Source organism: Ammospiza caudacuta, chromosome 4 (genome assembly GCF_027887145.1).
Source record: "Ammospiza caudacuta isolate bAmmCau1 chromosome 4, bAmmCau1.pri, whole genome shotgun sequence".
NCBI classification, from domain to species: Eukaryota; Metazoa; Chordata; class Aves; order Passeriformes; family Passerellidae; genus Ammospiza; species Ammospiza caudacuta.
The window spans coordinates 32264407-32276800 of NC_080596.1; positions in this window are offsets into that span (position 1 = coordinate 32264407).

Sequence of the window (12394 nt, forward strand, 5' to 3'; positions counted from 1 at the left end):
GATGAACTTTCAAAGATATGCAGCACTCATTTTATAGAAATGCACTTTAAGAGGCAATTTTGTGGAAATACACATATTCCATTTATGCTTCAGAAAAAGTCAAACTTTGTGAGGACTTCTTCCCTCCTCTTTTGTTGCACTTACTGGGTGCAGCAGACAAGCTTTTGGGGCATACAAGTCTTTCCTTAGACCTAAAATAAAACCTATAAACTCAAAGTTGAGAATTATTGTGGTAATTATTTATCTAATTCAAAAGAAAATGGTGGTTAGTAGCAGCAGAGCAGAGGGAAACATGCAAAGCAATAAAAAGCTCAGTAGGTCTGATGGGACAGAGATGCCAGGCAGAGGTTCCAGCTGGAGAGAAAAGCCAGATACCAGGAGCCAGTATCTTGATGGTTTTTAATGTCAAGTACAGCTGTGAATGTTAGCTATGAACATACTTTTTTTTTTTTTTTTATAGTTACTCCTTAAGAATCAGGGCTGAAAGTTCAGAAATGCAGTTTTCCTTTTCTGAGATACCGCGCTGCTGGCAAGCGCACACATTTTACCTTTATAAGTTAATTATTAAAGGCAATTAGTGGCTATCCATTGTCCATGGAGTTTCTGCAGGGGGCTTTTGGTGCAGTGGTGCCTTGTGAAGGCTGACCTAGAAGAGAGGCTAAACAGTGATAAAGAATAAAGTAGGGAATTATTAAAAGGACTCAATGGATCCACCTTGGGCAGCACAAGAGCCCAGCCAGGGCTGCACCCAAGATGAATCAAAATGGGCACAAAATGGACAGCTGGTCATAGGGTCTCTCACTTTTGTAAATTCTGGTCCATTAACATTTTAGAGTTTATTGTCCAGTTATAGCTTTAGCTTATGAAGTCCCATCCTTCTTGTTTTTCTCTCTTCAGTCCACATTGTTTGTGCTCTTGGGCCTGGGATTTCAATTGTTGTCCTTGGTCCCCAGCTAGAGAAGGAATTGTTTTGTCTCCCTACTCTGTGAAGAGAGCTCACCATCCCCTCATATGGAGCTCAGCAATACAGAATCTAAAAAATATAAAAGCTAAAACCTGAGGCATCAGCAGTGTAGGAAAATTAACTTCTGATAGCTTTGCTCTGAGAGACGTCTAATGCTTGGAAGATATGCCCAAAGTTTTGTGCATTCTCAGGTTCTTCAGGCTGGTATCACCTGGTGGACATTCGCCTCTGACACACCTCTCCACACAAGGTTACTGAGCCACTTCACTGCCAGATGAAGGGCTGGAATCATGCCAAGGTTGCTTGGTGTGCTTCAAGTAACTGCCAGGGTTTTTTTTTTTTGAGGTATTTATACTGGTCTTGCTAACAGTAGATTCTATTCTTTCTGCCTTATGAGACTCACCAGCAGTACCATCCTGAGGACTTTGCAGAGACAGTTGAAGGTGGTAAAGCTGCTAAGTTGATGTTCTTATTTGTTCTAGAATTCAAATCAAATCTATTTCAGAATGTGATGATTTTGTGAATGATTTTAAAAGAAAATAGATCAAAAAACCCCACACCCCACTCTGCCTTACTCTGGATTAAATATATTCAAAATGAAAAGCATTTTGAATAAGGATACTGTCCATTTGAAAATTGTTTTAAATGTCCTATGTGGCCAGTGGCTTGATTTTTTAATTCAGAGGATTCAAAACTTTCATTTTTGTATCCCCATCAAAAGCTTTATCAAAAATTCTCCCAACATCCCTATTAGTGATACATATGCAGTCATCATCACACTGTATTTAATTGGGATAGATACAAGAGGCATAGCTGTTTCGATGAGAGTTTCCAGCTAAATTACATTTTTGATTGACTTACTTGAGTGTCAAATCTCCATTAGTTAGTTGTATACTACATGCTGTGCTATCACTCTCAGGAAAGCAAAAACTCCATTAAGCATTACTAAAGCTCTCTATCAAACAGGTTTTTTCATATGCATTCATTGCATAATTTCTATTTGAATATTTCCCCATAAAAAAAAACAAACCAACCAAACAAAAAACCCACCAGAACTCAATAGTCTTTACTCTTTAAAGTATTATAGTAAATGTCACTCTTTTTAATAATTAGTTTGCTCAAGTATTTTTCAAGTGTTACACAAATAAATAGTCTTCTTTTAATACTTGCAACTAATCTATGTTAGTTTATAAGTAATAATTCTGCTAAAATGAGAAGAAAGAAGATTGGATTACAAGTGCCTTTCCAAAAGAATCAAACGTGTATATATGGAAAAGCATTAAAAAGATGAACTTTATATTAAAGTAAGCAGTATCAGTACATTTACCATATAAATACACTCCTAAGTCCATTCTTTGGTGAATGGTTACTGAAAAGACTGAAAAAGATCCATATCAAGTTAATGAATTCCACTCTGCTGACTTACAGAAAGGAATTTAAAATAGAAAAATCTACATATATTATTCCCAACTGCTTATTAGATAGACTTATCTATAATATATATGTTAGGCACAAATTACATTAAAATAACATTTACAGAACTGCAAAGGAAAAGTTTCACAAGTTAGACAATGGGAGGGGGGAATGAAAAAAATCAAGGTTGGCTGAGTAACCTCAGCTCACCCCTTTTGCACAGGCAGTACTTTATGATCTTTATTTAAAACACGTGACATAGCAAATGTTTATTATAACATAGCAAACATTGGAAGCCAGCGCAGAAGAGCAATGGTAGGAAGTTGGGAGACATGGAGCAAGGATAGATCACTGGCATTCCCCCCTAAGGTGTTACAAGAGTGATGCCACAGTACAGTCCTGAATCCAGCAGAAAATATTGCTGCTCCATTAAACCCCTAGGAATCCACCAGAGGAACTTGTGGTTTTAATTCCCAAAGTACAACATAATTAATTTCAGTGTAATCTGCTTAACATCATAGATGATTCACTGTCAAGGTTAAATAAACCCCCAAACTCCCATAATAGTGGTGGCAAATCAGAGGCTAAGAGGTGAATGGCTTAGAAACAAAAAAGCAAAGGTTTCAAAGTGTTGATAATTTTTTTTTGAGGATCATGGTCACCAATTTGGTGAGAGATAAAACTAATATCTCTGGGCAAAATAACTTTAAATTGGCAAGAAAGAATAAAGTCCTCAGGAAGGGGACAGGAAGAAACAGGAAAAACAAAAACCAAACAAAAAGAAGCAGCCAGAACACAAGAAAATCAGTAAGATGTATCCATCAAATAAAGAACAGAGGGCACCAAACTGGGATTCAGCAGGCAGGTAATTTAAGAGTGTTTTTAGAAAGTGGCAAGAAAGATAAAAAGCAAAACTCAGCAAAATGAAATAATGAGAAATAATGAGAAGCGTGTGAGGCTACATGAATTAAAATGTTCCAGTGAATCAAAATGTTCTGTTTGGGACAATAACAGGAAAACTCAGAAAACCTTACTGGGGGTTAAAACTAAATAATTGAAAGGTTAGCAGAGGAAAAGCCCATGAGACAGAGGAGTGACTACTGCGTACGTACACACAGGAGGTACCATTGGTAACCATTGAAGTAGGAAGGAAAATTATCTCTTTAAATCTCTGGGTATAAATAAAAGCAGAGAGACAAAGAAAGATTTCCCTAAAGATTATCAGCAAAACACACATGAGATGAAATTCAGAAAGTTACAGCACTGAAATTAGTTGAAGAATCATTAAAAGCAATATTAATTGGAACACAGAAATTATTTTAGTAATAAGATTATACAGAGTAGAATCGATTATTCTCACTTTCATTCAGCAGACATGGTTCCTATGCACAGGGCAGGGAACAGCAGGATCCTGGAAAAGGAAAACTCAAGGAAAAATGTTTTTAAAGACCCTAACTCCCTGGAATATGTGTAGGTGAAATTTTAGCTGCAATGGCCAGCAAATACCTCCTGTCATAAGTCTCTTGAAGGATCAATTGTTTATCTTGTTTTGTTCCCAAATCCAAACAAAATCCTCATGCAGCTAGACTATCTTCCATGTCCAAGCATTTAAAAGCATTTCCCACTAGAAATTAATATTTATTCCCTAAGGTTTATCTTTATTCTAGGCAATGGTTTTCTAAAAACATCTAAGAATTCCTTGGCTGTGTTTTCATTGTGCTCACTTTTCTCTGCAATCAGGCATATTCTTAATTTTCCAGTTAATAGCATCAATCAATGGTTTTGCATTAGAGCTCATTTTTGTGACAGAATTCCACTTTAAAGTGGCCCTACAGAGCAACCTGGCCACAGCCCTCTGTGAATTCAGCAAAGGCCATGACCTCTTGCAGTCGTCCCTTATTGTGACCTCCTTAATTGCACATGTTAGGGGACACCATAGAGTCAATAGCCATCAATCTCTTCACTCCATTCAGCTTTCAAGGCCACATTTCAGACTGCACAAAACACCAGAGAGTTGAGTTTTACTCCTAAATCAATGGCACTTAGGCATATTAGATATCTTCATAAACACAGAGCTTCATAAACAGCACTCTGACACTGAATAAATATTATTTTCTGATGTGTTTCCTCTTGTATGTAAAGTCTGTATAGAACAGCTGAAGGACTACATGTATTTTTGTAGATGATCCTTAACAAAGTCATTACTTAGAGCAGATCAACAATGTTCTCCCTCTTTAGGAGTCACACTCTGATAACACTTCTGATAAAATAAGATAAACAGATGAGTTGCAGATTTCTCCACTGGATTCATGACTCTATCTCTGCTAGAATTTTGACCAAAATCCAAGCACTGGCAGACAGCATTTCATCTTTTCCTACTCTATCAGATCTCCTTATTGCTGTCTATTTTTTTGCATATTTATTATGCTAAGTTCTCTCAAGAACAGACTGTAATAGAGCAGAATACTTAGTGTACTCTTTGGTTATTTTTTTAATCCCTCTACTGGGAAGAGTCACACACCAGAAGATTTGAAATTGGTGAAAATGACCTTGCACAGATCAGTCTAAGGTGCAGCTAGCTTTTCTGGAGCAATGCTGTGTGAAGAATTGTAGCAACTTACCTGGATAGCTCAAAATATTTTTATTTTTCTATTTTTTGAGGGAATGAGCTGCTGCATCTATAGAGAGATTCAATTATTATTTCTCCTTATCAGGCCTGAAGTTCTGCCACCTAATACATCATGTCTTCCTGCATCTTTGTCATGGAACAGCAGATCTCATAACGTTCCTTGACTCAGAGGATTTTTCATTTTGCTTTGGTGGCAGTTTTTTTACACAGAACTTGCCTATTTAAATTGAGATGCATTTTCTGGCTTGTGGAGCTCTGGTGTTGTCATGTGGTTTTACAAAAATGGAAGAGTCTCAGGTGTCTCAGTTCCTAGATACCCTTACATAATAACATAATAAGTGTTCTTATATATATATTTTAATATATAGATATACTATCACCATTTATTCTCTGCATAAATATGCAGAGAGCATTTGTAAACATTGAACTCAACAACACTTTCTTGTGTTTCATTCACCTTAAGTTTTCTACCTAATCTCTTGCATTTCTTCAATCTGAACTGAGGACATGACTACCTTCAATTAAGAATGAAGAATATTTTGGTTTAATCCACCTTATTTTACTAATAAGATGTATAAGGAAAAAGCATTCTAACATTTTTAGCAGCTTTTATTTAATGTTGTGCTTTTCTGCTCTTGTTTCACCACAGCATTAATCTAAAGGCCAAGTATACTTGTTACTGTAAAGCATTGAAATTCTTCAATGAAGAATCAAGAATATTTTGGATTACATTGCCTTTTTCACTGGTAAGATATAAAAGGAAAAAGCACTCTAATAATTTTAGTAACTTTCATTTAAATCTGTTGTGGTTTTCTGCTCCTGTTTGACCACAGCATCAATCCAAAGGCCAAGTATACTCACTAGTGCAAAGCATTAAGTCCAATAACATATTTCTGCTTGATATTTTAAAATAGGTAGCAGTAAGAATCATTTGATGACTACCACAGACTTTAAGAGATGTTGAAGATTATAAAAATAAGTGTTACCTTTAAGTTAATTTGATGCTTGATAGGAAAAAAGTCATATTTGCAGTAGTAAGAAAAGGACTTCCTTTCTTCTGGTACATCCCCTTTGTTCATCCTGCTCTCTGTGCCCACAGGTTTCACTTCAAGCTGCTATTCTAGACAACCAGGAAAAAAAAAAAAAAGGATTTTAAATCTGTGATTAACAGAATTTAGCTCAATATATACAGAGGTTTGCATATATTTTCAATCTTTTAATGAAAACCTTGAAACCAGCTAAAGAGGTCATCAGATTCAATGTTCACACTTGCTCTCTGTATATTTATGCATATCAGAAATGGTGCTAGATTTTTAAGAAGAGCTGTTCTGTTAGGTTAAACTCTCCTACACTTTACTTAGCTTGGATACCATCAGCTTTCACCTCTCTTCTCTCTTTCAAATGTGTGTTGGGAGTCATATGGTATAGTACTCACTAAATTATTTCATGCCATAATAATAGCAATTTAAAAGTTTTTAAAAAATAATTTATAAAAATGTGTCTCTTTCCTAAATTCTTAATTTTTCACAGTTATTGTGAAATCTGAATATTTTATTTCAATTTTCTCTGTAGTGAAATTTTGTAGGAATTGGAATTGAAAATTGATTGGTTTTGAAATTAATTTTTTTTGAGATACAGTTGGCATATGCATTCAGTCCACTGCAAATAAAATTTTCCTTAGAGACTTTGAGTTTATAAACAGGAGATTTAAAGTCAAGTATCTTGATGCAACAATTTGGAACAAGTTAAATCTTTATCCCAGAGAGGATAATATATGTTATCCTACATGCGCTCTCTGTGAAGACAAAAATGGAGCACAGAGGTCCTGTGTCACCAATAAGAAAACATCATATTTTTTTTTATCTAAAAGCAGATTTCAAACATACTTTCTACCTATCAAAAACTAAAACTTGTGTTCATCCATGCCCCTGGTCCTGCTTTTGGCTCTGAGATAAAACACCACAATTGACAGTTGCACTGTGAAGTTTCCATGAAAAAGTCTCAGAAAGGAGATTGCTTTGCATTATCCATCTACAATCCCGTCATCCTGCTGCTTCAGACACCAGTTGGCTATCCTGAAATCCCTGAAGGAGATTGGACACATGGATCTATAGTGGAGAAAGCTTTATTACAACTGTCTAATGGGTGGCAATGAGGGCCATGGGATAGATGACTCACTAATCTCTTAACAAAAGATTTATGTCTCAGACACAACCACAACCACAAGCAATATATTTGAAGTGATTTACTAGCAGTGTGAAAAATGACAGCGACTAATTAAAATGAGAAATACAATCCTGAAAGTGTTCCAATGATTTCCACTCACATATATCTGGCATACAATCACAGGTAGCCACAGGGAGCACTCAGAGTGAGCACACCAACACACAGCCACGTGTGGAAAATGGAAAAAATTCCCACCTCCACACAGGCAATTGGAGTGGTAAGCTGAGCACAAAACATACCTATGATCAAAGGATTGAGTACAGGAAGCCTTCCCAAACAGCAATGTTGGTGTGCCTTTGTGTCACAGACATCTTTTATGAAAAATCCTTTCCTTAGGATTTTTCCTCCTGAGAAGCTGGGAGGCCTCAGGAACAAAATGCAAACATTGATTATCTGCTGCTGTGCAATGCAACAGGTGCATCTGTGACTGGCCCATGTTGGATGTTTGTAATTAATGGCCAATCACAGTCAGCTGGCTCGGACAGAGAGCCGAGACACAAACCTTTGTTATCATTCTTTGTTATTCTATTCTTAGCCAGCCTTCTGAGGAAATCCTTTCTTCTATTCTGTTAGCATAGTTTTAATGTAATATATATCATGAAATAATAAATCAAGCCTTGTGAAACATGGAGTCAGATCCTCCTCTCTTCCCTCATCCTGAGACCCCTTGTGAACACCATCACACCTTTGCTCAGTTCTCCAAACACAGGGCAAAGCAACACGAGGTGGTGATAACTTGTTGCTGAGTTTGGCTTCATTTCATAACAAACCTGTTGATAAGCTGCCTGATTGTAGTACAACCAAGGTATTATCTCAGTGATATGAGTCAGAGCACTTAAATAGATAATAATTTCTTCGTGACAGAATCTCACCTACCCTAATGTAGAGGTTAACTCCACGAGCCACAGCATAAAGAATCCTGTCATTAACTGCAACAATTACAAACCACAGATCAAGCCAGACCCTGAAAGGAACTGCAAACACCTTTACAGTCAGTCCTGTTACAGTCTAAGGACAGGGAAACAGGAATCACCAGATGAAATCTGTTAGAACAGCTATATCAATCCATATGACACAAAGTTCAAACCGCACAGAACAATTATTGTGTTATCAGACACAATATTGGGTTATCAGAGTTGTTGAAATGCTTTAAATTCTGTCACCAAAAATTTGTTTCACCACAGATCTAACTGCATACAGAATGATTTGGTTTAAGATGTTCCTTGAGTTGCATGGACCTGTAACCTACATTTAAGTATTCAGCATATATCAACAGAAGTTCATAAAACTCAGGCCTAAAATAGCAATGCTGATAAAAAACAAAAATGAGTTTTTTAAAATTATGTTTCCCTTTCCAAACACAGTCTGTGAAGGCACGTATTTGTCCTTCATAAATAATTTGGAAGACTGAAACATGAGGAGGAAGAAATACTTCTGAAACCAGAAAAAAAATCACCCTATGGAAAAAAAAAATATGAAGATAATTGCGTGTAAGAGGAATGTCTTTAATTCTTGCAGCAGTGAAGTTCTTCAACAGGATGGAATAATATTCAGAGGATCTTTGATCTTTTTATAAAAAGGATGGGGTGATATTGCTGAGAGCAGAACAGACTTGATGACACTTAGCCAGTCTGTCCAGCTGATGTTAAAATAAACCAACTTAAAAAAAAATAGAGACTACTCCTTTAAAAGGACCACAAGGAAAATAACATGTTAAACAAATTGTTCATGAATAAATAAAATATTGTGCAGAGGAGTAATTTAAGTCCTGTATAATCCAGGCTGAGTTAGCACTTTCATTTTGAAATGTCCGTGCTCAGCTTTAGAAGGAAAACCCTCAGCACATTTTGGGCCAAACACAAAATTCTTGTGCTTTTCCACTTGTTGTAACACTGACCCTTGGTGTTTTCAGGATATGCTGGTACCATATTTTCCACAATTCATTTTGGTTTATGTTCACATCATCAGACACCTGTCCTTCAAATAAAATTTTGTTACTGGTTGTTTTATTCATGACAAAGTCTCTTCATCTGCCTGGACACACTGAAGTCACACTGATGTCCAGTAAAATTCCTGGATGTGGCTGCCACGTTGATACCTCTCCACACTGACTAAATGAATTCAGCATTCTGCTAATAGTTGCAAACTGTAGATCCCTTGAAAACTATCTGAAGGAAATGTTCATTTATTTAGTTGGGTCTTTTCACAGTGCATTAACTTGCAGGGGTTGTTGAGGGTGTGATGCTTAAAAATAAGACTGTATGAAAATATCAACTAATTAACTAATCATCAACATCTTTTCAGCCTAAAGTTTATGACAACAGTAAACTGGGGTCATAATCATGAGCTCAAACACATCTTCATAATATATTACATATTTCAGCAGAACCTAAGGAAGTAATAAAGTACTTAAAAGTGGTTACATTCTCTTTCATTTGCTCAAAACCACTGCCTACTATTGAATTTTGTGCTATGCACTTTTTCTTCTTCTCAGTCTCAGGAAAAAACCCACAAAAAAAAAAAAAAAAAAACAAACAAAAAATAAAACCCCCAAAAAAACCCCAAAACAAAAAAAAAAAAAAAAAAAAAAACCCAACAAAAATGACAGCAACAAAAAACACAAAACCAAACCAATACCCCAAAAAATGTAATTCCTGGACTGAAAATTCCCTTCTTTTCCAAACTTCAAACTTCTCAGATTTGTCCATGAGCCACAAGTGCTCAATTGGATGTTAAATACCAACCTATGCACCTAAAATAAAATATTGCTTAAAGACAACAAGGTGTCATTCAGATGTATTCCAATATCTTTTAGTATAGCAGAGGTTCAACCTATTTAAGCTAAAAGTGTGTTTGTTTGAAAGGCTAAAAATTATCAGCATCACATCATTACATTACCAGTGCCTGAAAAGTGCAATTATTTTTCCTTCAGAGAGTTCACAGCTTGTTGTTGTCATTAAAGCCCAAGTTTCATTAAAGAGTGGTCTTGATTTCTAGGTATTAAAAAAAAAAAATCACAACATTTGCATTATTCTTCAGAAAAGTTCCTACTTAATTGAGTCATCTCATACTTGGGTCCTCTGGCCTCCATTTGGTAATATTTTAAAGCAAATATGTATTGAAGAAAAGGTTCACTGAGTCATTTCCTTGGTAACATAATTTCTAATGATTCATATAATCACACATATATTTTTAAATATATTCTGAGCAATAAACCATGATTGAAATTAAGTAAAATACACTCTTAAGGTTGATTTAATCTCTTTTACTAAATAACCATTAAAAATAAAATTCTCTCCCAGGATGCTCGAGTGAAAATGACAAACATGATAATAAACATTTGGTAATAAAAATAAATTAAAAATCAAAGCTTTATGATGTATTTTCCTATCAAAATGAAAGTGGCAAATTGAAAACAATAACGATGCTCATCCACAGTTACAGTTCCAACAGAACACTTCAGAGTTTGATTTACAATTAGCAGCAGCTTGAAAATGAGCCATAATTTTACATTTTAAACTGCTGCTGCTCAATCCATCAAGCATTAAAATCTTGATGTTGATTGATGGCATTCTCTCACGCTGTTTCTCGTGATGAAGCTGCACAGAAACTGAAGCAATAACATTCACCATGCTAGGAGTTTGCACACCTCCCCTGTCCCCAGTTCAGTTGCTACCACTGTGTTCACATGCACCAGGTACTTTTTTTGGTGGTTTGACAAACTTTAGTATCTTCACCAGGATACAAGTGTAGGACACAGACTTCAGTGGCTTTCAAGCTGATATTGGTACAGTTTCCCAGCAGCTGGAAGAAGTGGGCTGAATACAATCGGTAATCAGTTTTCCAGCTGCCATGTTGATTCCTAAGAGACTGCAGTGACCCAGAGATACAATTTGGTTTTCTTTTGGAAGTTTCACTGCCATGGCAGGACCCAGGGACTAAGATGCCTTGGAGTTTTTATCCCTGGTGCAAGGTGAAGGGATAAAACCAGTAGAATACTGCCTGGTCCAAGCAATTTCCCTGGTGACATTTCAGATTTTCTCCTCCTGCTCAGTTTGTCTCAGTTTTTGAGGTTTCACCTCCCATCTAAACTGCTGTTGCAGTGGGTTATACAAACCATGCATGTTTTATTCACACTGACCCACTTGCTCTTAGCATCACACCTTTTAATGGCCACAGGAAGAGCCTAAACTGCCTCTCCTTGCTTTTTCACTTATTATTATTATTAGCTTCCATCTGGGTTTGTAGAGTGGCAAAAAGAAACTAGAAATTAGAAAATATGCATATGCTGAAAATAGTACCTATAATATCAGTTCAGACTATAAGCAATGCAGCTTCCTTTAATTTGCAGAAAAACAGTGAACCATAAACCTTTTTACTGCTATTTCTTTTAAATGTGGATATCACCAAGAATATTTGCAGCTTGGATATTTCAAAAAACACCCAGGCCAGTTCATAAACTTTTGACCTGTGGGATGACTAGGAATAAAAACTTTCTTCTGTTAATATTTTCAGGAATTTTTAATGCATAAGAATAATAGGCACAGACACTCCAAGTGAAATAACAAGAATACAAATTAAAAAAAGAAAAAAGAAAAGAGTACTTATAAATATCTCAATAGTTGCAGGCTATTTCATACCTTCATTCTTTCAACATCTAGGTGCTAAGCTCTCCTAAAAAAGACACGGTTATTTGAATTGGAAAAAACACATGAATTTTGCCATATGTAATATTATGTAAAACTGAACTTTATGTGGAATATTTAATTATAATATTTTATAGTTTTAATAAAATTTTAAATGCATTTAATGATAAGCAAAAATGCTATTCCATCTTAAATATTATTTACTTATTTGAAGTGGCACTCCTAGACTATAAAAAATAATTAAAGTATAAAGCCAAATTAGTAAATATTACACAGGCTATTATACAAACTGACAAATTGATTTTGTGCATTATATTGTGACTGGATTAATTAGTATAAAATAAACAATTAAACTATCTGTTAAAGAAAGAAACTGATTTTATTTTATTTTGAGCCAGTTCCAAATCTTCAAGAAATGTGAACATCACCTTCAGTGGATGGATGATAAGATCTTTAGTGCTTTGAAAACAGCTCTTGTAAAAAATTTCAAAGGAATGATCCAGGTCTTAAAGTGGG